The sequence below is a fragment of the Sminthopsis crassicaudata genome, chromosome 1 (genome assembly GCF_048593235.1).
Source record: "Sminthopsis crassicaudata isolate SCR6 chromosome 1, ASM4859323v1, whole genome shotgun sequence".
Lineage (NCBI taxonomy): Eukaryota > Metazoa > Chordata > Mammalia > Dasyuromorphia > Dasyuridae > Sminthopsis > Sminthopsis crassicaudata.
In genome coordinates this window covers 345,884,980-345,912,211 of record NC_133617.1, presented here as the reverse complement: position 1 = coordinate 345,912,211, position 27,232 = coordinate 345,884,980, and the positions used below count along the sequence as shown (strand labels likewise).

General features: G+C 33.6%; 1 long non-coding RNA gene across 1 annotated transcript; it reads left to right on the top strand.

The window, feature by feature from the left end:
- LOC141554249 (uncharacterized) lies at positions 1–27,232 on the top strand. Its single transcript, XR_012485805.1, has 3 exons — positions 1–96; positions 469–578; positions 26,783–27,232. It is a non-coding gene; the product is annotated as an uncharacterized LOC141554249 (long non-coding RNA).

Here is a 27,232-nt window from a genome sequence, read left to right as displayed (position 1 = left end):
ACTGAGGTTGAGAAATGTTAACTATCCAGAAGTGTATGTCAGCATTTGAACTCCAATACTCTTTTGAGTTGTGTCAATAAGCTGCCTTTTAATAAGGTAAGTTATGAGGTGGGTGCCAATGTTCTATTTAAATTGGGAGCATGGACAAACACAATTAGCTGAAATACTTTGTGAGTTATTCCTATTTGAGATACATAGTTAAAGAAAAACAGGAAAAAAAATCCAACAAAGCCAAGTCCACATTCCTCTGATTTTTATATGGAGCTCATCCTGACAAGTGAAAAAAAGAGGGGGGAGGAGAGAAAGATCAAATAGTGTTGCATAGAAAATTTTAAGGATGCAAGTCTATGAACCCTTCTAGTAAATTAGCTTCCCTCTCAATTTTGGAAACTTGGATCCTTTATTGTGTGATATTTCATATCCTGAACCTAGAAAAAACAACATACTATCTAATTCCCTCTTTTCAAGGGAAGCATGAAATAGTTGACCAGGTCATGGACTTCTGCCTTTTGAACTCCATTTTCCAAAGAAAGGATATCAGAAGTTTGGCAGCCCTTCCTTTGGGAATAGAGAACAAGGTAAAATTTTGGGCTTGGTGTAATTGGGCATTAAAATTCTCTTCTTTCCTTTACTGTGCCTCTTTCCTATTTCTGATAGTCTTAAAAAATTATTATTTTTATGTCAGAATAATTTCCCCAGCCTGAACCCTCTTCCCTGCCTCTCCCTACACATTCCTATTTTAATTGAGCCTACCTCTGTAACAAATAAAATATATTAAGAAAAACTAATCAAATCACTTTTTTTCCAGACATGTATGCATTCCAGACAGCATATGTAGAGTCCCACTATGACGCCCTTTCTCTGGGACTTCCAGACACCAATTGTTAATCCTTCAGTATAAAAAATTCTCTTTCCACAAGCTTCCTTTCCTCCTCCAGCCTGTTTTCCTTCGCCATCCCTTCCAAAAATCATCTTCTCAAAGCATTTTAAATTACATTGACATTTTAGCTATAATTTGGGAGAAAAAAATCTGATTAGTAAATCAGACTATGATATGAACAATAGTTTCTACATTAATTCTCCTATAAATATCTAGATATGGGTACTTTAGAAGAAGATGCTTGTTGGCACAAATGAATTGATAAGAATTTCAGAGACAATGAACCTTTGTGTAAAGGTTTATAATGCTTCCTGATGCTCCTTAAATCACACTTGGGGGGAGTTGTCATCTTTCTACTTCTAAGTAAAAGTAACCCTGAGATGGCTGAGAAAAGGAGTTTTTGTGATCGTACAGTACTGTCTCTTGCTTGAAGTAAACTTTGCTCTCTCTTTTTTTTTCATGTCACCTCCATTAGCAAAGTTCTCTCCACAGTGAATGTTAACCACCCCCAACAAGTTCCAGCACCCTTGGAATACTTATTATGTGCAGCTAGCTAATTCCAAATGTGGCCTGTTGACATCTTCTGGGAGCAAAGCTACCCTCAGTCAGGTGGAATTGACTGATTCCCAGGTATAATCAGTACATAGGTTTAGGGGAGGAGTGTTGTAGACTTTCAATTTCTTAAATTTTTTTTTATTATATCACTCATCCACTTGTGCCATGTGTGTGCCGTCTTCATGTCAATATAAGTGGAACAGAGAATCAATTAAAATACTTTTAATTTATTCAGGTTTCATATGAGAATCTTGAAGATTTTTGTAAAGATATTAAATTCCATGATATCAGTAATTATTTTTACTGGTGCTTTGACATGTTTAACGTTTGATGACTGATATTCATAATGATGACCCAAAGGCCCTGTAAGATCATGATGCCCTTTCATAATAATATCACATATAAAATTGCATTCAGTATGGTTTTATTGCTAAATTTATTTAATTAATTCTCAAAAATATTCTGAATCCACCTCTGGCACAGTACATATGGTAACTATTGGCCAGGGAATCTGATTGATTCATCAAAAAGAACACTTCTTTTTCAATTCAACCAGATAGGGATTTTATTGTATAGGGGAGTAAATATTCATTGTACCATATATAATATTAAATTATTAATAATAAATATGACAACACATAGGCATTCAACTGATTAAATTTCAATGAATAAACTGAAATAAATAATACTCATAAGCTAGTATATGATTTTTATTGTATGTTCTATGATCAAAAGCCTGGTAATAAATTAGACTAGTCATACACTGCACTTCTAGAAAAGAAGACCCAATATCTTTGAAAATATGTGATCTCTATTTATAAAAGTCACTCGTCCCTCTCTTGGCAGACCTCAAAGTCCAGGCTGCCAAGAAAAAAAAATAATATATCTGATGTAGATTAAGATTTTCAAACTTTAAGTATCAGTCTCTTAGCAACCACAGAGATTTGAAGAGTTCACTTTTTTATACACATTGAGAAGTGTGTCAATGATTAAATGTTTCCTAAAATAAAGATATTTAGCTCCATAGGCATGGAAGGTTCAAGTAGAAAGCTAATATGATTTATGATCCCAGTCCAAAATGATAACACTTTAGGACAGAACCATAATATATGGTCTACCTTTACAGCCGTCTTTAAAAGAAAAAAAGCTATAGTTTGAGGCTCTTGGAAAACATCCAATGGATTTAAAAAAGTAACTCTCATTGAGTGAGTTCCATTTGTAACTCTTTTGATGATTTGATATAGTATTATGTGCAAGCAAATGTAATTTTTCCTGAGAAATGATAATACAATCCTTCACATTCCAAGAATACATGGGTTGGTTTTTCAACACAGGCAGTCACTTACATGAGAGCTTGGGTTAGCTGTTTCTGCATAAGAATAAAAATAGACAAAGAATGAAATTATTTTAGAAATATCATTAATTCATACAAGTAAATATATAATTTGGGGAAAATACTCCAAATTGAAATTAGGGCTTTTAATATTTGATGAATGTTATCAAGTGACACTCACGATATCCTTCATCAGAAACTATTCTCCAATGAATTACTATTATCAATTGTGTCTATGGGTAATTTATAGTTTCTCTTTTTCTTAAACAGATATGGTGGAATGTATATGATTATCTGAATTTTCAGGCAATGAACAGGCTATAGTAAACTTAACAAGAAAAGCTTTGCTTGGGTTTACTTGAAGGTGAGAGAATTTGTTCACTTTTTTCTTCACCCTGATAACAACAGCTTAGTCACTAACTCAGGAGGAGCTGGAGGGCATGAGTGAGCCTGCCCTGATTCACTCTATTCTTAGACTGCTTCAGACTTTTATTTGCTGAAAGACACAAGCTACCTTTAATCTCATGGTAACTAATGGTGTCATATGACTCCAAAAATATCCTTTCTCCTTTTTTCTACTCTTTCTTCTCTACCTCTTCCCCATACTCAGTATCATTTGTATAATCACATTTTTCATTTCTTTTCCCAATCACATCTCTTCCCAAATCCCCTTTATTTCTAGGGCTTTCCTCTGTTAATTTCCAATTTATCCTGTATATATGTTTATATAGAGTTATGTGCATGTTTTCTTCTTCTATATATTGTGATCTCTTTGAGAGCTGGGTTTTGTTTCATTTTGTTTGGTTTGGTTTGGTTTTGGTTTTTTTGCCTTTCGCTATCTCTACCACTTAGCAATGTCTGGGATGTAGCAGACCCTTAATAAATGTGCTGAGTTAACCAAATCTGACAATACTTAGCCTGGCAACAGCATAAGCCTTTACTAATTTGTGTCTCAAAACTCTACCACTTCCTAAGTCAGAACCTATATTTTATTAATAATGGACTTGATACTAATGAAGACAAGAAAGCAAGAAAAATTATTAAAATCATTCTAGAGAAGTTTTCATAAGAAATTAGAGTAAATCCTTTTAATTTAAAATACTCTTTCTCTAAACTCTTACTCATTTTTCATTTCAAGCTCATATACTATATTTACTAAAAAAATATGCAAACAACTTTCTGTCCTGAATGGCTTCTTTCTACCTCTTCAATGATGATGATAAAGTAACAGAAAGTAGGACAGAGAGCACTAAGAATTACACGAGTTTTTAAATGTTCTAATAACATGAATCTACTAGTCCTATTAATCCAAGATGCTCGTCCAGTGACCACAGAAAAGATATACCATAGGAGCTGAATTATGTAAGTTTTGACATTCTAGAAGACAAAAAATAATTTTACAACTCAATAAAAAGATTTTTAAATCAACAAGAAATTTCATTTCATGGAACACTTGGTCATGTGTGTATATCACAATATGCAGTATTAGAGAACATGCACACAACTCTTAAACATATATATATGCATATATATGCACATGATAAATTGGAAATTAATAGAGGAAACATTTGTGAAAAATCTTTATGTAGGTCATCCATTGATCTAACTATGTGCTTGTGGAAGGAAGAAACATAGAATTTATTTTATTTTATTTTATTTTAAGAACTACCCTGAAAATAAATGCAGTTTATGCACCAATATCTGTTTCAGGGGATGAAGCAGGGGACAATTTCAATAAAGAAATCAATAAAAAACTTTCCCTTCCCATATTAAAGCTACATGTGCTTCAATACTTACTTAGTATCTTAAATGTAAAAGAGGATATAAGAGTGAAGAGCAAAAAGATATTAGAAATTATAATTCAGAAATAAGAAGGGGAAGAAGTCACTGGCTTAAATACTATACAGAAGTCTCTCACCTATACATCATCAATACTTTCTTCATGAAGATAATGACAAGATCATTCTAGATATGGTGATCCTCAAATAATAATATCATTAAAATGAAATCACTCATATTCCAAATAGGCTGGGACTCATTCCTAAATCAGTCTTGTGTTCAATCAGACTTGTTAGATCAAAGATTAAAAATCAACTCCAGAATAAGCTAAAGAACAAAAAGGAAAAGTTTTGTTATGCAATTGAAACACTCCTAAACTGGCCCATTTAAACAGGCTTTGGACATTCCACAATGGGAAATAGGTACAAGAAGACATATTAATACAGACTACCACTGTTTCCTAAGGAAGATTAACTTATGTGAATCAGTCATCACAGCAAAGAGACCAAAAGAAGCTAAAAGCCCTCTAAGTAAGCAAACACTTGATCTTGCTAAGTGGAGAGATATAGCAGCGAAGGATAAACCATTTTAGAATATTAACTCTTTTGCAAAAAAAAAAAAAAAACTTACTGAAGAATGTTATGAAAGCTTATGAACAATACTGACTTATAAAAATCATTAAAGGGAAAACCCAGTTTATAAAAAAATATATTAAGAGAACCAATTACCTCAAGAGAATTTGATGATGAAACTCAAAGAAGGCCAGAAAATAAATGAATCATGAAAAATATTTCCATAGCAAACTTTTCCCATCTACTAACTCTAACATTTCCCAAATATATTGAAAGGAAAAGTAATACTAATACTAAATAAAACAGAGAAAGATAACAGAGTAGACCAAATATCCCCAGGTATATCTCCCTATGAAAATGATGATTTTGAGTGTGTTATGGAATTTATTTTCAGACTATTAAAATAGGGGATATACAACTTTTAGAGGGGGTATGAGGATCAAGGGTAGCATTACCCTAAAAAGGTCAAAAGCCTTGAGTACTATTGAGTACTCAAAAGCCATGAGTAACTATTGAATCATTTGCCAACTTTTCCATCTTTTGAAAAATCTTTATAAGAATAATCCCTATACAAATTGAGGGCATTCTTAATGAAGATATGAAAAGAGAGTAGTGTGCTTTTATGAACACTATTCAGACTACATTCTTACAAATTGTTAAAATTGGTTGAAAGGTTTAGAGAACACATTTTCTCAATTTGCTTATTGTTTTTTGTCAAAGGCACTTGATCTAAAAGAGAAAAATACTTTTCTAATGATTGTCCTTCAACTATTTATGTTAAAATCATTTAAGATGCCACGGGGAGGAAAAGTAACAATAGAGATAATTTTGATTAATAACTTTTTAACTATCAAATAAGGAATATATAAGGACAAGCATGCTCATCAAAGATGTTTGCCGCTATTATGGAGGATATGGATCACAGTATTCAAATGGAAAAGGGCTGCTAAGTGGTAGAGCACTGGGCCTAGAGTCAGAAAGACCAAAATTCAAATTTGGTCTCAGATACTTACTAGCTAAGTTACCCTCGGCAAATTATTTAGCCCTGTTTATCTAAGTTTCCCTCATCTGTAAAATGAGCTGGAAAAGGAAATGAAAAACCATTTCAGTATCTTTGCCAAGAAAACCCAACATGTTTAGTCATGATTAAACAACCATCCCCACAACAACAAAATTCTTTATAAATAGTGAGATAATGCAAATCTTTCCATTTATAATTATATTTTGTTGAATTCAAGTCCTGGAGCATTACAAAGTCTTTTGAAACCTAAATTATCACTCAAAGAATCTGATCTAATTATAGACTATTACTTGATATTTTATGAAATGATTTTGCTCTTAACTATTCATCAGCCATTGTATTTTATAAATGAGTGGTTGTTTTAAACTAATGCTGACCCTTGACTATCATATCTCTCCATTTGGCCAAGAGTTCCAGTTTGTTTTTTTTTCTGGTTAAAGTTATTTCTAGGTTGTTTTCATCATCCTTGTTGTGATGATTGACTTATGCCAATTAAACTTCCTTTAGATATATTAATGGTCTGTCACAGTGTCTGTTTGCCAATCTAATAGAGTTTGAACAATATAAAGTCCAAATGGAAGAGGACTTTCCTATAGATGATGAAACTCTACAGTTGTTTCTATTTTAGATGTGATTGTTCTAATCATATTAAACCTTCAAGTATGCAAAACCCTCTAATGAGATCTGTAATTACTCAGGATAGTTTAACCTAATTATTACATAGGAAAAACAAAAGAAAGCAAATAGATGAAGAATGTCTATCACTGAGAACATGATATATACTTGAACAGAAAATCCAGAGAGCTAGTCTATATACAGATATGTATATATATATAAAAATATAAACACATACACATATATGTATACATATATATATATTCGTAATATATACTTATGTCTATATCTTAGCAATATATCTATATAGGCAGATGTGTAGGTTACATATAAATATATCTCTACATATAAATATTTAGATGTCTTGGATAGACATTGTGAAAAATGAACAGTGAATTAGACCCAAAACTGAATATTAATAAGACACTGGATTAAATAATATTATTTTACATATATTTCATTTGGAAAATTGTATCAGCTTTTTAATGCTCCCAAACTTCTGCTGGAAACAAAAGCTCATTTTATCAATATCAATATTCTTGTGGTAAGATGAACTGTAGCTATTAAGTACAGACTATCAGAATCTCTGAATAATTAAAGTTTCACTCAAAGAGCACTGGGGAAATACATGTTGGGTGTCAGTAGGCTTTAGGATATTTTTAATGAAGAATTATGTAAGAGAAGTGGGATGAAAGATTTATCAAATAAATGAATGAACTAATATAAGTAGGATCAGAATGGAAATTGACAATAAGGGAAATATTTGCATTAAATATCTCTGATAAAGTGTGATATTCAAGATATATGTGGAATTGACACAACTACATTGGACAACAATCCATCACCCAATAGCTAAATGTGCAAAGGATGTGAACAAATAGTTTTTAAAAGAAATATTAACACCATATGAAAGATTACCCTAAATCACTTATAATAAGAGAAATGGAAATTAAAATTACTCTGAGGCTTCACCACACACCCAGAAATTGGAAAACATGACATAAAATGGAAATGGTCAATGTTTAAGAGGCTGAAGAAAGACAGGTTGACTAATATACTTTTGGTGCAGCTATAAATTAGTCTAACTATTCTGGAGAACCACTTGGAATAATCAGAAAAATGCCTAAGCTATTCAAAAGATCATAACTTAGAGTTTGAGGGCTCTTATAGGTAAGTCATCTACTCTAACCTCTCAACAGATGGGAAATAGAGAAAGGCCTAGAGAGGTGAAATGGCTGTCCAAAGTCACACAGGTAGGAAGTAGACTTATATTAAGGCCTGGTTAATCTAAGCTTATCATTCTATCTACTAAAACACCCTTTCTTCCAGGACAGACCTTTGCTAACAAATGACAAATGGCCTGGGCAACAGTATGCAAGATAAGAAAGAATAGACGAGTTGCTATCTGCTTAGTTGGAAGGAATTCCTACATTGATGAAATCACCTAGATTCATGACAGTATTGATTTATCACATTTTTGTTATGTTTTGGCGTATTCTTTTAGTGTAAACAAATGATTCTTCAGCTATCTTCTCCATAGCTTCACAAGCTGCCTCACCTGTCTCTGTCTCTGTCTCTGTCTCTCTCCCTCCCTCTCCCTCCCTCTTCCTCTCTCTCTCTCTCTCTCTCTCTCTCTCTCTCTCTCTCTCTCTCTCTCTCTCTCTCTCTCTCTCTCTCTCTTTCTCTCTCTCTCTCTCTCTCTCTCTCTCTCTCTTCTCTCTCTCTCTCTCTCTCTCTCTCTCTCTCTCTCTCTCTCTCTCTCTATCTCTCTGTCTGTCTCTTTGTCTCTGTCTGTCTGTCTCTCTGTGTGTGTCTGTCTTTCTTTGTTTCTCCCTCTCTTTCTGTCTCTTTCTCTGTCTCTGTCTTTATCTCTCTGTTTCTCTCCCTCCCTCTCTCTTTTTCTTTCTGTCTGTCTCTATCTCTCTGTCTCTCCCTCTCTCTTTCTCTTTCTCTCTCTCTCTGTTTTGGTCTCTCTTTCTGTGTGTGTGTGTGTGTGTGTGTGTGTATGTGTGTGTGTATCTGTCTGTCTGTCTGTCTGTCTCTGCTTCTGTTTCTCTGTCTCTCTCTCTCTGGCTCTCATTTTTCTTTCTTTCTCTCTCTCCTTCTATCCCTTCCCTTTTCCTTCCTTCCCATTTATAACATGTAAGATGTATTGTATTTATCAAAAAATAGATGAATAAAAAACATTTTATAAGTGCTTATTTTATGTCAAGAACTAAATTAGTCACTGGGAGCAAAAATGAAGACAACTCATGCCTTCAAGGGGCTTACATTCTAATAGGAGGAAGGCAGACTCATTAAGGAGAACTAGTGTTGGGAGGACCATTTTAATCCTGAAAATACAGTGAAGTATAACTGAGTATTTCATAAAATACTGAGCCAGATGCACTTATAAATGAAAAGGGAATCCAAGATGCAAGTATGGGAAATAAAAGGGACAAAAATAGTCATGGGGAGTAGTAATGGGTAGAAATTACATATGACCTGAATAAATCAGGAAGCATATCCATATAAGAAAACTCTAAAGCACTAATAAGTAGAAAAATGAAAATTAAATCAATTGTGAGGCTTCACTTCACATTCCATAACATTGACAAAGTTGACAAAAAAGATAAATTATAATATTGAAAGAATTATTGGAAAATAAGCACACTAACACATTGTTGGTAGAGTTGTGTATTTATAAATTAGTACAGCTATTCTGGAAAGCATTTTGGTACCATGCCTATTGTTATTCTAAATTATGTAGTGGAAAATCCAGTAGAACCTTATAACACAATTCTGTATTATATAGCTCTGAATATATTATATGTCAATTCATGTTTCAAATAGCATAACTGAAACAAAGAAAAAGTCTGATATAGCATTATTAGTTGATGAACTTTTAATTTAATTACCTTATGCAATACTACAGTATAAAGGAATATTGCATTATACTTGAAATCAATTGCAAGAGTCTTTAGGTGTAAAATAGTCCTGTGCATTTTTCACAATATATTTCTATGAAAAACATTGGCATGTGGGGTACATGAGCTGTTATACATGAGTCTAGGAATTCTAAAATCTGATTTTTATATAAAACAAAGACAACTCTTTTGTTTATATAACTGAACCAAAAAATTTGATTAATGTTGTTCATAGATAACTAGAGACTACATGATTTACCAGCTAGTGAGCTGTTCACAGAATCAGGATGACCTATATCCAAGTTTCCATTTACTGACTTTGTGATTCATATGGACAATGTGACCCAGGGCAAGTCCCTCAATCTTTCATTGGCAGCCCTCTCTAGGCAATATCTAAGACTATAAGTTGCTGAGGAAGTGCCAGATTATACTGACAAAAAAAAGTTTTCACATCTAGGAGTTTGCTACATCAACGAAATCACATTTCCCTTTCCTAATCCTCCCTTTTCTCCCAATAGTTTATAGAATATGAAGTGTTTGGCAAACACTATGACCTTACAAAAAACACTTTTCTCTACAGAAGTTCAAATTTCACTATGAAGATCCCCAGTTTCATAACTTATTTAAAATGGTTATTTGCTGAAATATCATGATAGTCTCTGTTAATAGGAACTAGACTTTAAATCTCATTGTAAAGACTTTGAAAATAATGTTATTGTAAGCATGATGATATAGTATGGAATGATATACTTTGATATGGTGTGGAACAATGCAGTATAATATAGTAAAATATAATATTTTATATTTATAATAACACAATATATAGTATGCAATTGTATAATATAATATAGTATAGTTTGCTATGTAGTGGAATGGTTTGGCCTGGCATAATGTAGCACAGAGAAGTATAGCAAAGCATAATATACTATAGAATAGTATGGTATATCATAAACATAGCAAGGCAAGACATGATATGATATGGTATGATAGTGTATGGTATGCTTTATAGAGTTTAGATAAATGTGGTAGTTGAATAATTACTATCACAACTATATTTTAAGAATGTAGGCTTGACATTCCTGGAAAGTAATACCTTTTATTTTGTCATGTCTAAAGGGGGTTGAGTTTCCAAGCACCTAATTACAGGTCAAATATATAAATAATCTGATGGTTTTTTGCCAGAAGTTTAAGTTTAAAAGTTCCCTTAAGAAAACAGATGTTTCTTTCCAATATCAAGGTAACGGTTTTCTGTAAAGGTTTATGCCCCAATTTGCTTTCTCACAGCCGTAGATTTTAAGGCCATCTTCTTGCACTGGATGCCCTTCCCTTGGAGTGTGGGATGAATATAGCTTCTGGCTCTACTCCTGTCAAGTCAGCAGTGTTCTAGAATTAGTCATTGTGAAAGCTCCCCTCACTGTTAGGGCTAACACGAACACACGGGCTCCCTTCTCTCCCTGTGTAATGGACTCCTTGGTGATTTAAGCAAGTGTTCCCTGATTTAGAATTACAGTTATTCTACTTCAGCAGCTGTGATCTGGCGACTGCTTGTCAAAACTTTTAGTAGGCGTCTTGAGGGAAAATGCGACATGTGACAATGATGTGAATATGTGATGGATTCTCCAGTCTGAGGGCGTGATGACTGTGTTTTAGAGTCTGAGAACCACCAGTCTGTAAAGAAAAAGAGAGGAGAAAGAAGAAAAGTAGCTGAAACTGCTTGTAGAAACTGTGTAAAGCTATCATTAGTATTTTGATTTTACAATGCCCAGTAATTGCTTCCTTTTGTTACCACATGACGATGATGAATTGTTTTTGCATAACTATTTAATTTAAGCAAAATTTTTACGATTGCCTTCGTAGTGTACATTTAAGGAAATCCAGCTGTCAATCCTCATTAAACAGGTCTGAGTTTTATATTGTTAATTCAGTTGTCTTTCACACTCTAGCTGCTAAACTCCAAGAACTCTTTACAAAGGCAGATTTATGATGGATGCCATCTGGCCTGATAGAAGGAAACAGATATTGATTTTTAATATTTTCTCCAAACTTGTTTACTCTAGGATAATACAGCAGCTGTGTGGCTGCTTGTCTCCGAGTGGAAAGGATTATTACCAGGGCCTTTTGATGAGATAAATTACCTGGAATGACTTGAATGGCTAAAGGGTATACTTTGATGTTATGTCGCTTCATTTACCCTTATGACTAAATGATTATTGATTTTATATTTTTAAGCTCTTGAAACGTGAAAATAAGTTGGTAGAGAAGCCTGGGCTGTGTTAGTTTTATTAATTTATTTCTGCAGGGCATAATTCACTTTGGACCAGGTTGTGAAGGTTTTGGGTTCATGACCGACTCCAGATACAGTTGCAAAGAAATGGCTTATTTATATAGTCATTGCAAGTAGTCCCAAAATCAATACAGTCTGGGATTGGATGATTAAACTCAGTCCCTTTGTGGGATTCATTCCTGTAGCTACCTCTGAAATGATCTTGACTGAAGCAGATTCATGTGATCAAGTCTACAAATAGCAAGTTTGTTCAAGTTGAAATATTATATTTTTTTGGCTCATCATTTTTTTATCTGCTATGTTCACTCAATGACATTTTAACAGCCCAGGAAAAAAAACAGTTGATTGACTACTTCAATGAAATCACTAATCTGCATTCAAAGAGTTGCCTCCAAAGACTACTTAGATTTTCCATGGATAGATTTAACTGCTACTTTGATCATCTAGTCCCAGTATGCACTGGATTTAGTTCTCTGTACTTATGTAGGCAGCAGGAATCCAAGGTGTACACTAAACCTTTAAATAGTCTTTACAGTTCAAAACAGCTATTTGCCTTTTGTGGATGGCAGACACCTACATATTTCTGTGAAGAGTTGTCTTTTCTATCATCATTTAACATGTTGGTACTATTTAATGTTTGTCTGAAACATGCCTCTGTCACTGTTTCAAAGTTTGTTTTTTTTTTTGTTTTTTTGTTTTTTTTATGCCATACTGAAAGTGTTGTGAAGAAAATGGGCTATTCTAATACTGTAACTCTCATCTTCCATTATTTCTTCCTAAACATATTTTTGTGAACTATGACACCTTTTCCCATTCTTCATAGCTCAAACTTTAATTCCCATAGTTAACTGAAAAACCTTCAGAAATCCTTAGTTTCTATTTTAAAAGCTTGAATAAAAATTAATGAAATGTTTCAGTTTGAGTCAGTTACTAGTTTTAATTACTGTATTCATCTAAATGTGAATAAAGAGAGCTATTTGACTGGAGAAAACTTTCTTGGGCAGGAGACACCTGCTTTTCTCATACTTCACATGTATTTATTCAATCTGCCAACTGACAGGGAATAAACTTTAAACAGACAGCTGGGACTTAGGCATTCTTTGTGACTCTGAAGAGTCTCCATTCTAAGGAACCTGTATCTCTTCTGGAAGATTCGTGGCAGTCAAGACTTTCTGAGATTATTTAGCAGAAATTTAGCAGTTGGCTGGGCCTATAGAATCACACCTTTAAAAAAGAAACCCAAATTCAGATTCAATTTGGGAGCATTATTGGACATCATTTACACCAAAGCCACATATTTCTAAACTTATGACTAATTTTTAGTCATATTCTACTGAGATAAAGAACATATTCAGGTGGCTTTCTTTAATGGGGAGACATTTCTTTCTTTCTTTTTGAAGAGAGAACTTTTCATTATTATAAGCAACACTGACATATAAAAGGTGTAAAACATTTTCTTACTTTAGTCACTCTATATGTATAATTAATGTATAGTAAATTATATGGCCCAGTTTAAAGCTTGTTTAAATGCATAGAATTTGAAGTCTAATGCAGAAATAAAATAACTTTTAGATCAGTGTAATGTAATATGTTGATCAATTTTACAGGGGAGTGGTGAATATTTAATTAATCACCTTTTGACAATTATTCACACTGGTCCAAATCAAGGTCTCCATTAAAGCCAAAGAATAGCTTCATTACAAATGACCCATAAAAGTGTCAAGTGTTGGCAGTGAAGACAAGTAATTTCCTTTCCCTTTAAAACCATTAGATCGAATGATGGGGGTGGGGAAGGTGATGAAGTGCATAATAGTGTGATTACAAAGAAAAGCTTAAACAGTAAATTTGACAGGCAATGTTAGAGTGTGGAGAGGATAAGGGTTATAAAGTGTTGGCTCTGTACCTTCAAAAAGCTTTTAATTTTAAAAGAGGACAGGAATGAGAGGATTATATTTTTGTCAAACTTTTTTTTTCCTCTTGGGGTGTTTGCTTATGAATTGTGTTTTCAACAGCTTCTAGTGTTAGAAGTATGTAAATAGAATAGTAATATTCAATTTCTTTCAAAATGCCACTCAAGATCACTTTTAGGAAAAAGAGAAAAGTTTAAATACATACACACATAATCACACTGCTTTTTTTTTTATTAGCCTGCACTAATATTTCAAAGCTTACTAATTGTATTTTTCCTTATATATTTGGTGGAAATAAGTAACTGGATTTCAGAGAAAGATTTGTGCATCAGTTTAATTATTCCCCACATTTTAGTGCATTGTTCTCAGGGTGAAAAGAAATTTATCATGATGGCTCCTTTAGGCTTGATAAAATTCTCCAAGTTAAATATAAGCCACCTACATCTTGCTGAATACATGTCTTAATTTACCAAATTATCCCAGGCAAATCTTCATTTTTCTTGGTTCTGAGTGTCAGGGTGAAGCTTCCTTTTAAGAATCCTTTTACTAGCTGTGTGATCCTGAGGAAATTACTAAACCTTGTTTGCCTCAATTTCCTTATCTATAAAAGGAGTTGGAAAAAGGAAATGGCATATCACTCCAGTACCTTTGCCCAAAAAAAGTGGGGTCACAAAGAGGCAGACATGACTAAAATGACTCAGCAAGAACAACTAATATAAAATTCCCCCTTTCAAAAAGAACATATAACTTATGGAAGTACAGGAAAGCCAAAAAACTTTTATATTGGAAAATAGTACAAGAAATGAGAACAAGATGTTCCTTACTTCTTTCATCTTGGGTATAATTAGTATGGTGGTCTTTTCTAGCTCCTCTTCCCTTCCCCCTCTCCATTGCCTTCCTCTTCTGTCCTTTCTTGAGTTTACATATCTTAAATTCCAAAGCTTAGTTTGAAGTAACACTATCAGATCCCAAACACAAATGTCTTAATTCTGTTAGTGTAGTAACAAGTATCTTTAACACTTTATTTCAATTATGCTTGTAAACAGACCTTTGGTGGCTAATGGCTTTTGAAAGTCCCGCTAATTTCAAAAGGTCATTTTCTTATTACCCAAAAAAAAAAAAATCACAAATACTTATATTTTCGAAAGTTCAGAAACTGTTGACCACTGCTGCCACATGCTTTTTAAAACTATTTCTTATCCTTCCTTTGATCTTCATTTATTTTAAGATTGGGTATACTGGTTATAGGGGGGAAACAATTGAAGTACCTACTTCTAAAAACTAATGGCTATTGACTTTCATTAGGATTTCTGTGATGTTATCTAACCCTGTAAAGACATTTGCGGTATGCAGTTTACATTGTATCTAGTGATTGTATAATCATTATTGATTTTCCTTGTGTGTAGTACCTATGTCAAACAACCTAATATATTTAAATGGTGATTATTTCAGCAATATATCTATTACTAGATAAGATCAAAGGTAGTTAAATGTGTAAGAGATAGAGTAAAGTGATAACCGAGAGCAAACTTGTGCCAGTACCTCTGCCCTGTCATACAATACAAGGGCAATTCATGGTCTTTAATGATTAACTTACTAAATCATGTTGAGATTTTGGGCCTGCAAAAGAATGAAGTATGACAGATGGATTAAAAGAATGTTGGTTTAGAAGCCAGAAGCACAGGACTTATGTAAATGTAATACAATTAGATGAATGGCTTTTCAAAGATCATGGGAAATCATTCTGTATTCTTAATTTACTCCTTGTTTTCCAACAAATACTTCTGAAGAAAACGAGAAGTACAGATGCATGATTTCCCAGAGGATAGAATCACTGGGAATCCTGAGAGTATGGATTAACAGAATATCTTGCCTCGATAGCAAGTCCTTTTTAGCCTAATCTCAGGAGCAGCATGATTAGTGTATTTTTATTAATGATCAAACGGTATCCTATTTATGTGACAGGGCAGTGTAGCTAATCGAAGGCATACATTGGATATCAAAGCAAACTGCATTTTTTTTTTTGCAGGATTTTCCTGTTTTAGTTAATATCATTTGCTCATGAGAGCATTTCTGCCCTGAAAAGAAACTTTAAAATAACATGAATGCATGACAATTTCACATGTAGCTAGGTTAACTAGGCATAAATACACTGAGTACATTCAACTCAATGGCTGGTTAGCTATGGAAGGCTGTTCTGTACAAAGGAAACAAAAGTAATATGAGGTCCAAATCATACCCCTCAAAGGAAAATTGAGTAGCTCTGGCTATGTGACTGTATTTTTTTTAAACAGAAGAATTTTAAAAAAAAAAAAAAAAAAAAAGGCCCCATTCTCTCCATTTTATACACACTGTCAGGTAATTCATGAAAATATTTAAAGGATGCCTTTTTTTTTTTTTTTAAGTTCATTGTTGTTTAGACATAGTAGGGTGGTTGTGTGATATGAGTACTGCTGAGATGAAACCATTTGAATACTACTCTTCAGGTATTCTGATAATGAAATCCATTGTTCTTTTATTCAAAAATCATATTGTTTCTCTCACTCTCCCTAACCATTTTCTTTTCATTTGATATTAGGTATGCCTCGTCTGGCCATCAATTTCTATAGAGCATAATCAAAAGGGTGTAGAAGGTGGAACAATTTCCAGGTGATTTTGATTCATTAAATAATTGCTCAGGAGATGCAAAAAGAGACAAAAGATAATTCCTGCCCTCGGGGAGTTCGTAATCTAATGGCAAATGAATCTGTCACTCTGTCTCTCTGTCTCTGTCTCTGTCTGTCTCTTTCTCTCTGTCTTTGTTCTTCCTCCCTCCCTCCCTCCATCTCTCTCTCTCTTTCCCTCCCTCTCTCCATTTCTCTCTCTCTTTCTGTTTCTTACTATCTCTGTCTCTGTCTCTCTCTTCCTCCTTCCCTTCCTCTCTCCATATCTCTCTCTCCCTCTCTCCCTTTCTTCCTCCCTCCTTCTCTCTCTCCCTTCCTCCTTCCTCTCTGTGTCTCTCTATGTCTATGTCTCAGTCTCTGTCTCTCTCTCTCTTTCTCTCTGTCTCTGTTTCTTACTCTCTGTCTCTCTACAGACACACATACATGTGCATATGACAAATATGATAAAAGAGATGAACAGCATTAGAGGGATTGAAAAATAGGCTTTTTGCAAAAGATAAGATTTCAGGTGGGAATTAAAGAAACCATTAGGCATATATGAGGAAAAAGAATAATGCATGGAAGATAACCAGGGAAAGTACCTGAAGCCAAGAGATGGAGCATCCTGAACATCTCGGAGGCAATGCCATTAAATTTAATAGTATGTGGTGAGGAGAAAAGAATAAGAAGACTGGAAAGGGTGGAAAGAGATAAGTTATAAGAGGCTTTGAATGCCATACAAAGGATTTTGTATTTAATCTTGTAAGTGATAGGGAGCCATTAGAGTTTATTGAGAGGCGTGTGTGCTTGTGACATAACTGGAGCTGCACTTCAGGAAAATGATTTTGGTGACTAAAGAGAGGATGACTAACTTGAAGGAAAACTTGAGGCAGTCAGTTCCATTAGCATGCTATTGAAATAGTGAAGGTGTGAGATGATGAGGGCCTGTTCTAGAGTGGTGGCAGTATTAATGAAGAGAACAGAATAGATATGAGAAATGCTACAAAGATAAAATGAACAGAACTTTACAACAGATGAGCTATGGGTCGAGTGAAAGTCAGTGAGAAATTGAGGTTGACATCTAGGCTGCCATGATGAGTAACTGGGAGGATACTATTGGTCTCTTTAGTAATAGGGAAAGTAGAAGGTGGGTAGAGTCTAGGGATATGAGTCTGGTTTTTGGACATGTGAGTTTAAGATGTCTATCGGAAATTCAGTTTGAGATGTTTGAAGGACAGTTGGGTATGTAAGATTAGAGATCAGTAGAGAGGTTGAGACAGGATAGTTGCATTACAGAATCATCAACATGGAGATGGTAAATAAATTTAGAAAAGCCTATGAGATAACTAAATGAAGTAGTTTAGAAAAATCTGTGGGATATCTATAGGTACAGGGAGTGATCTGGATGAGAATTGTGTAAAGGAGACTGAAAAAGAGTCATCATATAGATAAATAGGTAATTTTACTTCAGTGTCAGTTACCCTGGATAACCTTCTCAACTTTACCTTTCACTTTCATAGAAGGTGCTTCTTTGGGAAATCTCTTATTAAATTTTGGATTTTTTCCCCTTTTTTAGAGGCAAAAATGCTTTTATATGAAACTAATCATAGTAGTTTAGATTTAGATATGGAAGAAAACTTAGAGGTCATTGAGTCCAACTTTTTTTTATTGAAGCACAGAGAGCTTAACAACTGTCCAAGGTCTCATCATTAGTAAGCTCTCAATCTTGTTGGGGTTGGCACAAGTATCCTTATATTATAAATGGGGAAGTTGAAGATTAGTGAACAGTTGGCTATGAATATTCAACTGGTTAGTTGTAAAATCAGGAATATTATTCAATTTAATTCAGGAAACAGTTATTAGTCTCCTTTTATGTGTTTAGCCCCGGATAGACAGAACAATAACAGTTCTGAATTAGCTTATGTTCTATTAGGGGAAACTGAAGCTTAAATACTTTGGCCATATGAGAGAAGATAGGACTCATTGGAAAAGACTTTGATATTGGGAAAGAGTGAAGGAAAAAGGAGAAGGATATGGAAGAAAATGAGATGAATAGATAGTATTATGGAAACATCAAATATGAACTTGTACAGCCTTAGAGAGATAGTGGAGGATAGAAAGACCTGGTGTGCTATGATTCATGGGATCATGAAGAGTTGAACATAACTGAATGACTGAAGAACAAACTATAAATAATAGGGGAAGCAAAATATATATATATAAAACATGTACAATATAATCTCTAGGGAAAAGAGTCTAGTAATTGGGCTAGTTGATTCAGCTCTAGGTGGTAAAAACTGAGGTGAAATTTTAAGGAAGGAATTTCATAAAACAAAGGTGAGGAAGTAATATATTTGAGTCAGGGGAGAGAGGTTTATGTAAAGGCATGGATATGGAGAAAGGGGTTGCATATACAGGAAACAGCTAGCTGGCCAGTTAAGCTGAATTATAGAGTGTGTAAAGGAGACTAATTTACAAAAGGTCAGGAAAGGAAATCTAAGATCATGAGAACTTTTAAATATCATTTTAGAGGCTGAAGGAGCCACTGAAATTTCTTGAATAGAGGCATGACATGATCAGAAAAGTGCTTAAGGAATATCAATTTGCTACATACATATCTAGATCTTTTGAGTCCTAGTCTACTGACTTCTAAATGATAAATCCTAGTGTCAATAGGTTGTTACAAAAAGAGAGGTAAGTAGAAGAAAAATTACTCTTTCTCTTTCTTTTCTTCAAGGTCACACTATAACTTTATTTTAAAAAAGGAAGGAAGGAAGGAAGGAAGGAAGGAAGGAAGGAAGGAAGGAAGGAAGGAAGGAAGGAAGGAAGGAAGGAAGGAAGGAAAGAAGGAAGGGGAAGAGAGGGATGAGGAATAAAAGGAGGTGGAAGAAAGAAGAAAGGGGAGGGAGGGAAAGAGAAAGAAAGAAAGAGAGAAAGAAAGAAAGAAAGAAAGAAAGAAAGAAAGAAAGAAAGAAAGAAAGAAAGAAAGAAAGAAAGAAAGAAAGAAAGAAAGAAAGAAAGAAAGAAAGAAAGAAAGAAAGAAAGAAAGAAAGAAAGAAAAGAAGGAAGAAGGAAAGAAAGAAAGAAAGGAAGAAGGAAGGAAGAAAAGGATATAATAAAGGGAGGAAATATAGGATTCATGCTCTAGGTCATTTGATTTGACATTCATATTTATAGACAAAAATATTAAGCATTTTCCCTTTTCATCAAGTTATAGATTACATTTCATAAGCAAATGTTTGTTCTACTTTCTGTATATTCGTGACAATAGTGCATTAAAGGAAATGACACGTCTTTGGTATGGAATAAAAAAGCATTATAAAGAACATCAATATTGGGGGTCAAATCATTTATTTAAAATAATGTTAGCTAGAATTTTCATATGTCTAAGAGTCTGAAATTTCATGCAGTTTGAATATCTACCCCTTCACTGAAGATGTTTTTTTTTGTCTTCACACTACATCTTAGATGACAGTTTTGAGTAATTGTGGTGAAAGAAATTCATCAATTGGTGTGAACTTTGTTACAATGAACTTTTCTAAATGTTATAAACCTGGTCCTCAAATAGCATATAGTTAGTACACTATCAGGTTCCCATCTTAAAGCCTTTTTTTTACTTTAACTTTTTTTAATTAAATTTTATTTTTTTCAATTATCAAGCATTTCTTTTTCCTTCCCCCCTCCCTCAATCTCTGTCTGTCTGTCTATGTGTCTGTTTCTGTCTCTCTGTTTCTGTCTTTAAAAAAACAAAACCAAAAACAACCAACAACCAAAATTCTTATAACCATCATGCAGAGGCAAGCAAAAAAATTTCCATGCAATGTGCAAAATAAGCACCTCATTTTTCCTTTAGGACTTATGTTCCTTTGCATAGCATTTGAATATCCACAGTCACTTCAACACTTTGTTCAGGTATTACAGGATGGGGTAATAGATTAAAATATGAACCATAAAAGACAGTTTGATATGGTATTCAGCTAGAGTACAGCTCTTTGAGGCCAATTTTCATCTTTCAATATAACAGAAAGCCAAAAGTTAGTTTATTAAGATGCCCATAGGACCCAATGCAGAAGGGAGCCTAGCATATAATAGTCTACTATGAAATCCATTTGAAGATAATGATCTATGCCAGCTTCACTGGCTTACTGGGAATGATGAAAAAAGAAAAACTGAAGAAAAGCAGTTTGATTTTTATTTGGCTTTGAAGATACCTTGGAGTTATCATGACATTGGAGACATAGAACTGGCAAAGTAAAAAAGACCCAAGAGAAAAGAAGGAGGGAGATGGAGAAGGGGAGGAAGAACCAATGATCAAGGCTTCTGGTACCCAAATGCCAAGTGAGACAAGACCTCCCTGGAATTCTCCCAAATTCCCCCTCTAAAGAGCTTGAAAATTACCTCAGAATTGACTGGGAATAGAAGAGCAGGTTAGCAGGAGGGCAGGAAAGTCTGCTCACTGGGGTTGGAAAGGAGAGGGTCTGAGAGCAGCAATAGGCTACACAGAAGGGGCCTTCATCCAATCTGAGTCCTTGGTCTTAGTGGAGAAGTGATAAAGAGAGGATAGACACCACGAGGCTGGTCAAAGATGCAAAAACTCATTTCCAATCCTTCTCAGCCCTTGGTATGATTACATCATTACAACACACTATGTATGGGTGAACTAGAGAACCATTACATCACAGTGCTAAGTACTAAGTATTGTATACTAAAGAACCATCATCTCATCAATTCCACTAAGTTAACCTTGTTGTCAGTATCCTTGTTTCAAGTATACTTCTCCAGAGTTCCAGCCTTCTACAGGGGAGGAAAATTGGAACACAGGGTTTTGCAAGGGCTAATGTTGAAGAATTCTCCATGCATGTTTTGAAAAATAAAAAGCTATAATTTAAAGAAAGAAGTTAGCTGGCCAGATGAACTAGATGTTCCATTGGAGACTTAAGCTATTTGCAGGTGCAGAAATGAAAGACTCTAGCATGACAACCCCTGTCTCTCATTCTCTAATATGCTGATGAAAGATATTTCCTTGAATCTTGTGAGATGAATCATCTATCAATCTAAATTAACATTTAGAAATATTGATTGGGAGTATGTCTGTTAAGTAATTAAGTTGTGGTGTTGAAACCCAGTTAATAAACTAATTCTCCATCAATTAAGTTTTAGCTGAGAATGAAAATCTTGTTTAAATATTACCATTCCCACTGATCTTTCACAATACAATTTAAATCTCACATTAATGCTGTTTCTAAGTGCATAGTATTTCTTATATAATCCATTTGAATCTCTGTTAATGACGCAGTGCTAAGGACATTTACTTTTGAACAGCCTTGATAATGGAATTTTTTTGTATCTTTTCTGATTTACTTAGCATTATGATCCCCACCTCTTTAATCTCACTCCAATTTCTGCCATGTCCACCCTGAATACTTGGTAGTTATTTCAACACAATTCAGGTTCTGGTAGGTCCAGCTAAGATAAAAAGAGGTATTTAGTGTGGGTCTAGGGATGGACTGTGTGTCTTCCATCTGAGAACAAATTCCAAAAGGCTCAGTACCAGGAGACTAGAAACCAAGGGAACAATTTTGTTGCGTTACAAATGAAAATAGAGTTAAAGGTGTCAATGATTTCAACTTGTAGCAGTGATGGGAGCTCCTAGTATGATAAAATAATGAATCTTTGAAGATTTAAAATTTACTCAACATTTAATGACTTATAATGACAAAGATGCTCATTGGGTATTTTATTATTATGTATCTGATATAAGTATATGTATTTGTTTATATATATGTCTACATATGTATGTATGTTTCTTGAATATATCTATATTGGCTTATGTGTATATATGTCTAGGTATCTTTATTCTTGTATGCTTATTATGTCTACATATGTTTATGTATATATATATATATATAATGTGTATATCTGTCTATATATCTATGCTTGTGTTTATGTATAAATACACATAAAAATGCTTCTTTGTGTGGATATGTATACACACATAAAAGAGAGAGAACACTGGCTCTGGAGCAGCAGGGTTCCAATCCTGCATCCAATGATTGTAATGGAAAAATTCACATTCTAATTGAACAATACTATATTTGTAATAAATCTCATTTTTCTCTTTGTATGTCCCTAATCAGGCCACTTCACTTCTCTGTTTTCCCATATGTAAAGTGATGATAGTCTTATAAGTCCCTTTTAAAAACCTTTCTTATTTCTTGATTATATGTGTGTGTGACTTATGAACTCTTCACTATTCTCCTGACTTAAAATTGGTAGTATTAAAAGCACTAGTGCCCAAGTCAACTATATCTACAATAAGGGAAACTTTATTGTTTCTTTCTATTATCTTATATGAAATGTCTTTTGTGCTTCTTCTCTAGACAGTTGCAGTTAGAATAAATGGTTTTAATTGAACATTCTAAATTTGGGTCAATCTCACTTTATCTCTTTTGCTTCCTCTTTTCCCTGTTTTTAACCTTTCAGTAACTAAATTCTTTAATTTATTCGTCATATGTCTGCATAGTCACATGTTCTCTATTTTATATCTTCATGCATTAGTGTATAGAACAATTTTGGGTATAGGACATGAAAAAATGAGATTTATTACATTTGAAAACATTTGTATTATTATTCAGCTAGAATGTAACTTTTCCCGTAAAAGTTCTTTTTTGTTACTTCACAACACCATCTTTAAATTTCACCCTTTGGAATTTATTTTTTTGGGGGAATATCAGGAGAATACAAATTTACCTCAGAATTTTGGGGTTTATTCAATATTTATTATTATATTTGAGAATAATTAAAATTTTTTAAAGAATCTGAGTTTTATACCTCATATTATATAACATATATAATAATATATAACATATAACTCATATATAACATAATATATTTGTCCATCTTTAATGAAGAAAGGTCTTAATCTAAGTCTTTAAAAGACAATTAATATGAAGTAATATATACCCAAATATATACTCTCCTATGGGGCTGTTTTTTTTTTTTTTTTTTAGCTTGGTGGCTCATGACTTTTTACCATAGATAAATGTTAGACTATCTGAAGATGTGTTTTTGAGAACAAATTATATACAAAGACCCTACATTCTTTTTTGTTGTTGTTGAGGCAATTGGGATTATGTGACTGGCCTAAGGTCCCACAGCTAGGAAGTGTAAAGTGTTTGAGGTCACATTTGAACTCAGGTCCTCTTGACTTCAGGGCTGGTGCTCTATCTATTATGCCATTTAGCTGCCCCTAGACCCTACATTTTTTCTATATTTGTGTAATTTCTATATATCCTTTCAACATTCAGGTATACTATTAACATTATTATATATAAGATATTTTAAAAAAAGAAGAACCTGCCCAGCCTTAAAGGAGATGGCAATCTAGTTTAGAAGATCAAATGTGAACACAAGTAATTATATGACAGCTACTTTCTGAGGAATCCTGTGAAGTGGTCACATTATTTGAATTCACGCTGCATATTTACATTGGACTGCAACAGATAACTATATTTAGATAATTGTAACTTTAAATAGCAATTTGAATACATGCACTACTTCACAGGATTAATTATTTGCAATACTCACAACCTGGATTTATAGTGTAATATACAACTAGGGCCATGGGTACCAAAAAAAGAAAAGAAAATGAAATAGAATCTCTCTCAAATTACTTATTTATATATGTGTATAGCATTTCCCTCTATTGAATATAATCTACTTAAGGGTAGAGATTATTTAATTTTTTTTTATTTTTATATCTCCAGAAAACTAGCATAGTGACTGTTACATAATATGTGATTAATCAATATTTGCTTATTTTTGACCAATTAATCTTATTTCCTCTATTATATGATAGTTTATACCTTTCAGGACTGTTATAAGAATCAAATCAAGTTTAAAATTTTATTAAGTATTTTGTGTCCAATACTGTGCTAAGTATTGGGAATACACATATAAAATAATATAACCTATGAGAGCTTTCAAACAGCTTATATTCTAATAATGAGACAGCAGAAGTAGGGAGCCAAGCAAGAGTGTTTTGGCTTGGTAAGTCTGAGGGATGATGAATGGAGTCGTATGATTGATGTGTTCCTTCAACATGTATTAGTAATGTTGACTATTACTGTTCTCAGAACAGGAAGTAGAAGTCAGATGGAGGAAGGGGTTGCACTCTTTATGACATAGAAGGAGGAAGATGGGGCTAGGAATAGTTAGGTATAGTGAGTTCTCATTGGCAGGGCTAACAGAGTCAAGGTGGGAAAGCAGACATTAATTTGGGAAAGAACAGTTGTAACAGCAAAAAAGGTGACATGATGATGAAGCTCAATAAGGCTGAGGTTTACTAGATATGATGAATGCCATCCAACACTTTAAAATTCTTAAAGTGCTATATAAGTAAAAACTATTATTATTATGGAAATATAATCCTTGCTGTCTTATAGAGTGATAGTTGTTCAATTATTCTCAGTCATGTCTGACCCTTCATGATCCCATTGGGGTTTTTCTTGGTGAAGGTACTAGAGTGGTTTGCTAGTTTTGGCCATGGCATCACCTAGCTGACCTTTCTGGTAGAGAGCATTAGTTCAGATTAAAAAGTGTCCTGGCAGAGTTCAGTCTGGTCTACTAATTCAATTTACATTAATTAGGCAATAAAGTAGCATAAAGAGGGATTATACATATACATATATATATATATATTATATAATATATACACATATATATTATATAATATATATACGTATATACATATATATATGCCAAATGTAATTCCTTTTTGAGATAAAATGAAGGAATAAGCTTGATCAAAGCACAGGACTAAGAAACTTTGATCAGATTAATATGTAAGTGTGTGCATGTGTGTATTCCTTTAATGTGGATTGTAGAAGTATATAACAAGTTTGAAAACTTTAAAAGTAGTTTTCATGTTGAGAGACAATTTCATATAAACTCCATTTTCTAATGTTTTTTTTTCCTTTTGGGAACTCTTTCAAGTGATCTCTTTTTAGTGTTTTCAGACATAGATTAAGATTCGTATGTACACATTTTATATATTTTCATAGTACAAGAAATTATCATTAAATTGTAAAACTTAAATGCAATGAGATATGTTTGAGATCCAGATACTCCCTGTCTAATGAAGTAGTATTTACCTTTTCTGGCTATAATGGCATTGGGAATAAGGAAATGCATTTGGAATTATGTCTTCAAATTTGAATTGGTTGAAATTTATGCAAAATTTTATGAATATATATGTAGCCATTTTATAGTGAATAATTTCAATCCAAGCATCAAGGAACCCCAAGGAAAAAACAGGAAGCAGCATATATCAGGAAAATCAAGCTATAAGTATTATTCCCACAAACACTTCCCCTCACATCCTGAGACAAATGGTAGAGCTTAAGGATAGCAGTGATCTTCAAGTTACTAATTTTTATTCTAAACCAGACCCAGAAGTTATCATCAATGGAAGCAATCTCTGTGAACAAGAGCCCATAATCCTCATTACTAAACCCATCAACTATTGACCAACTATTACTAATCTACAGACTTGTAGCATTTGCCAAATGAGTCAAACCACTATCACCATGGTGACCAGCACCAACCCCTGATGGAGATAGCCCAGGATCCTGAGCACAAGGTCCTTGAGAATAATCATACACCCAAGTCACTGGCTCTGTTTTTAGTCCAGCCCCCATACTTGCCATCCAATTATGAATCCCCTGGATAGAGGAGCTAACCACCTCTATCAACTTCTGCCTGTAGGATAGTCTAATTAAATATAAATGAAACAATGAGATATGCTGGGAATGAGACGAGGAAACATATTCTAGGCAAATCAAATAATCACTACCATCTCTACATAGTAACCACCTACCACCAATGAGCTCCTGATGCTATTATATCTCATCAGTAACCATAGCTTCTAAACATTCAGAAAAGAAAATTATTGCCCTCAAAGTTCTTGGCATGCTCAAATGGTATTTCATTAAAAATAAATATTGTTTCATCAATGGAAATTATTAAAGGTGATGCATTAATATCTATTTTTCTGGTTTATGCTAAAAGCTATGGAACCTTTCCATCTAACTTGTCCCTGAAAACTTTGTATGTTATTTCCTCCATCAGAAAGTATGCTCTTCCAAAGAACTGTTTTTACTTTTCTATTTATGTCTCCAGTACTCAGCTCAGTGTTTTGCATATAGTAAGCATTTAGTGTTTTTCATGCATGAATTAATTAATAAGTTAATTTATTTTCAATCTTATTTTATGCTTAATTCCACAGACAGACGTCATAGAACTGGAGGAGGCAGGCAGGAAAATGACAACTGAAATGATTTAGACCACTTCTCTCATTTATACACAGAAGAAAACAGAGAACCAGAAGGATTCAAAAATTGAAAGATCACACAAAATTGGGAAGCGTCTGAGCTGGGGTAATAGATCATATCTTTTGATCCTCCTCCAAAATACTTTGCATTGAAGACACAAAATTACCCTGAATTATAAGCAAAACCATTTCTGTTCATGTTATTTGTTTCCATCTACATTATATTCATACTTGAATGAGCTGTATTCTTCTGGTAAGCTTTCTTTGCGCAATAAGTGGTATGATTGCATCATAAAAGTTCAAACTTTAAGAAATAGTGTCTTCACTACTTTGAATGCCTGTAATGCATGCAGTGATTTCTTTAAAAGGACTTTACTAATGCTTTAGCTTACTAGTTAAGGATGG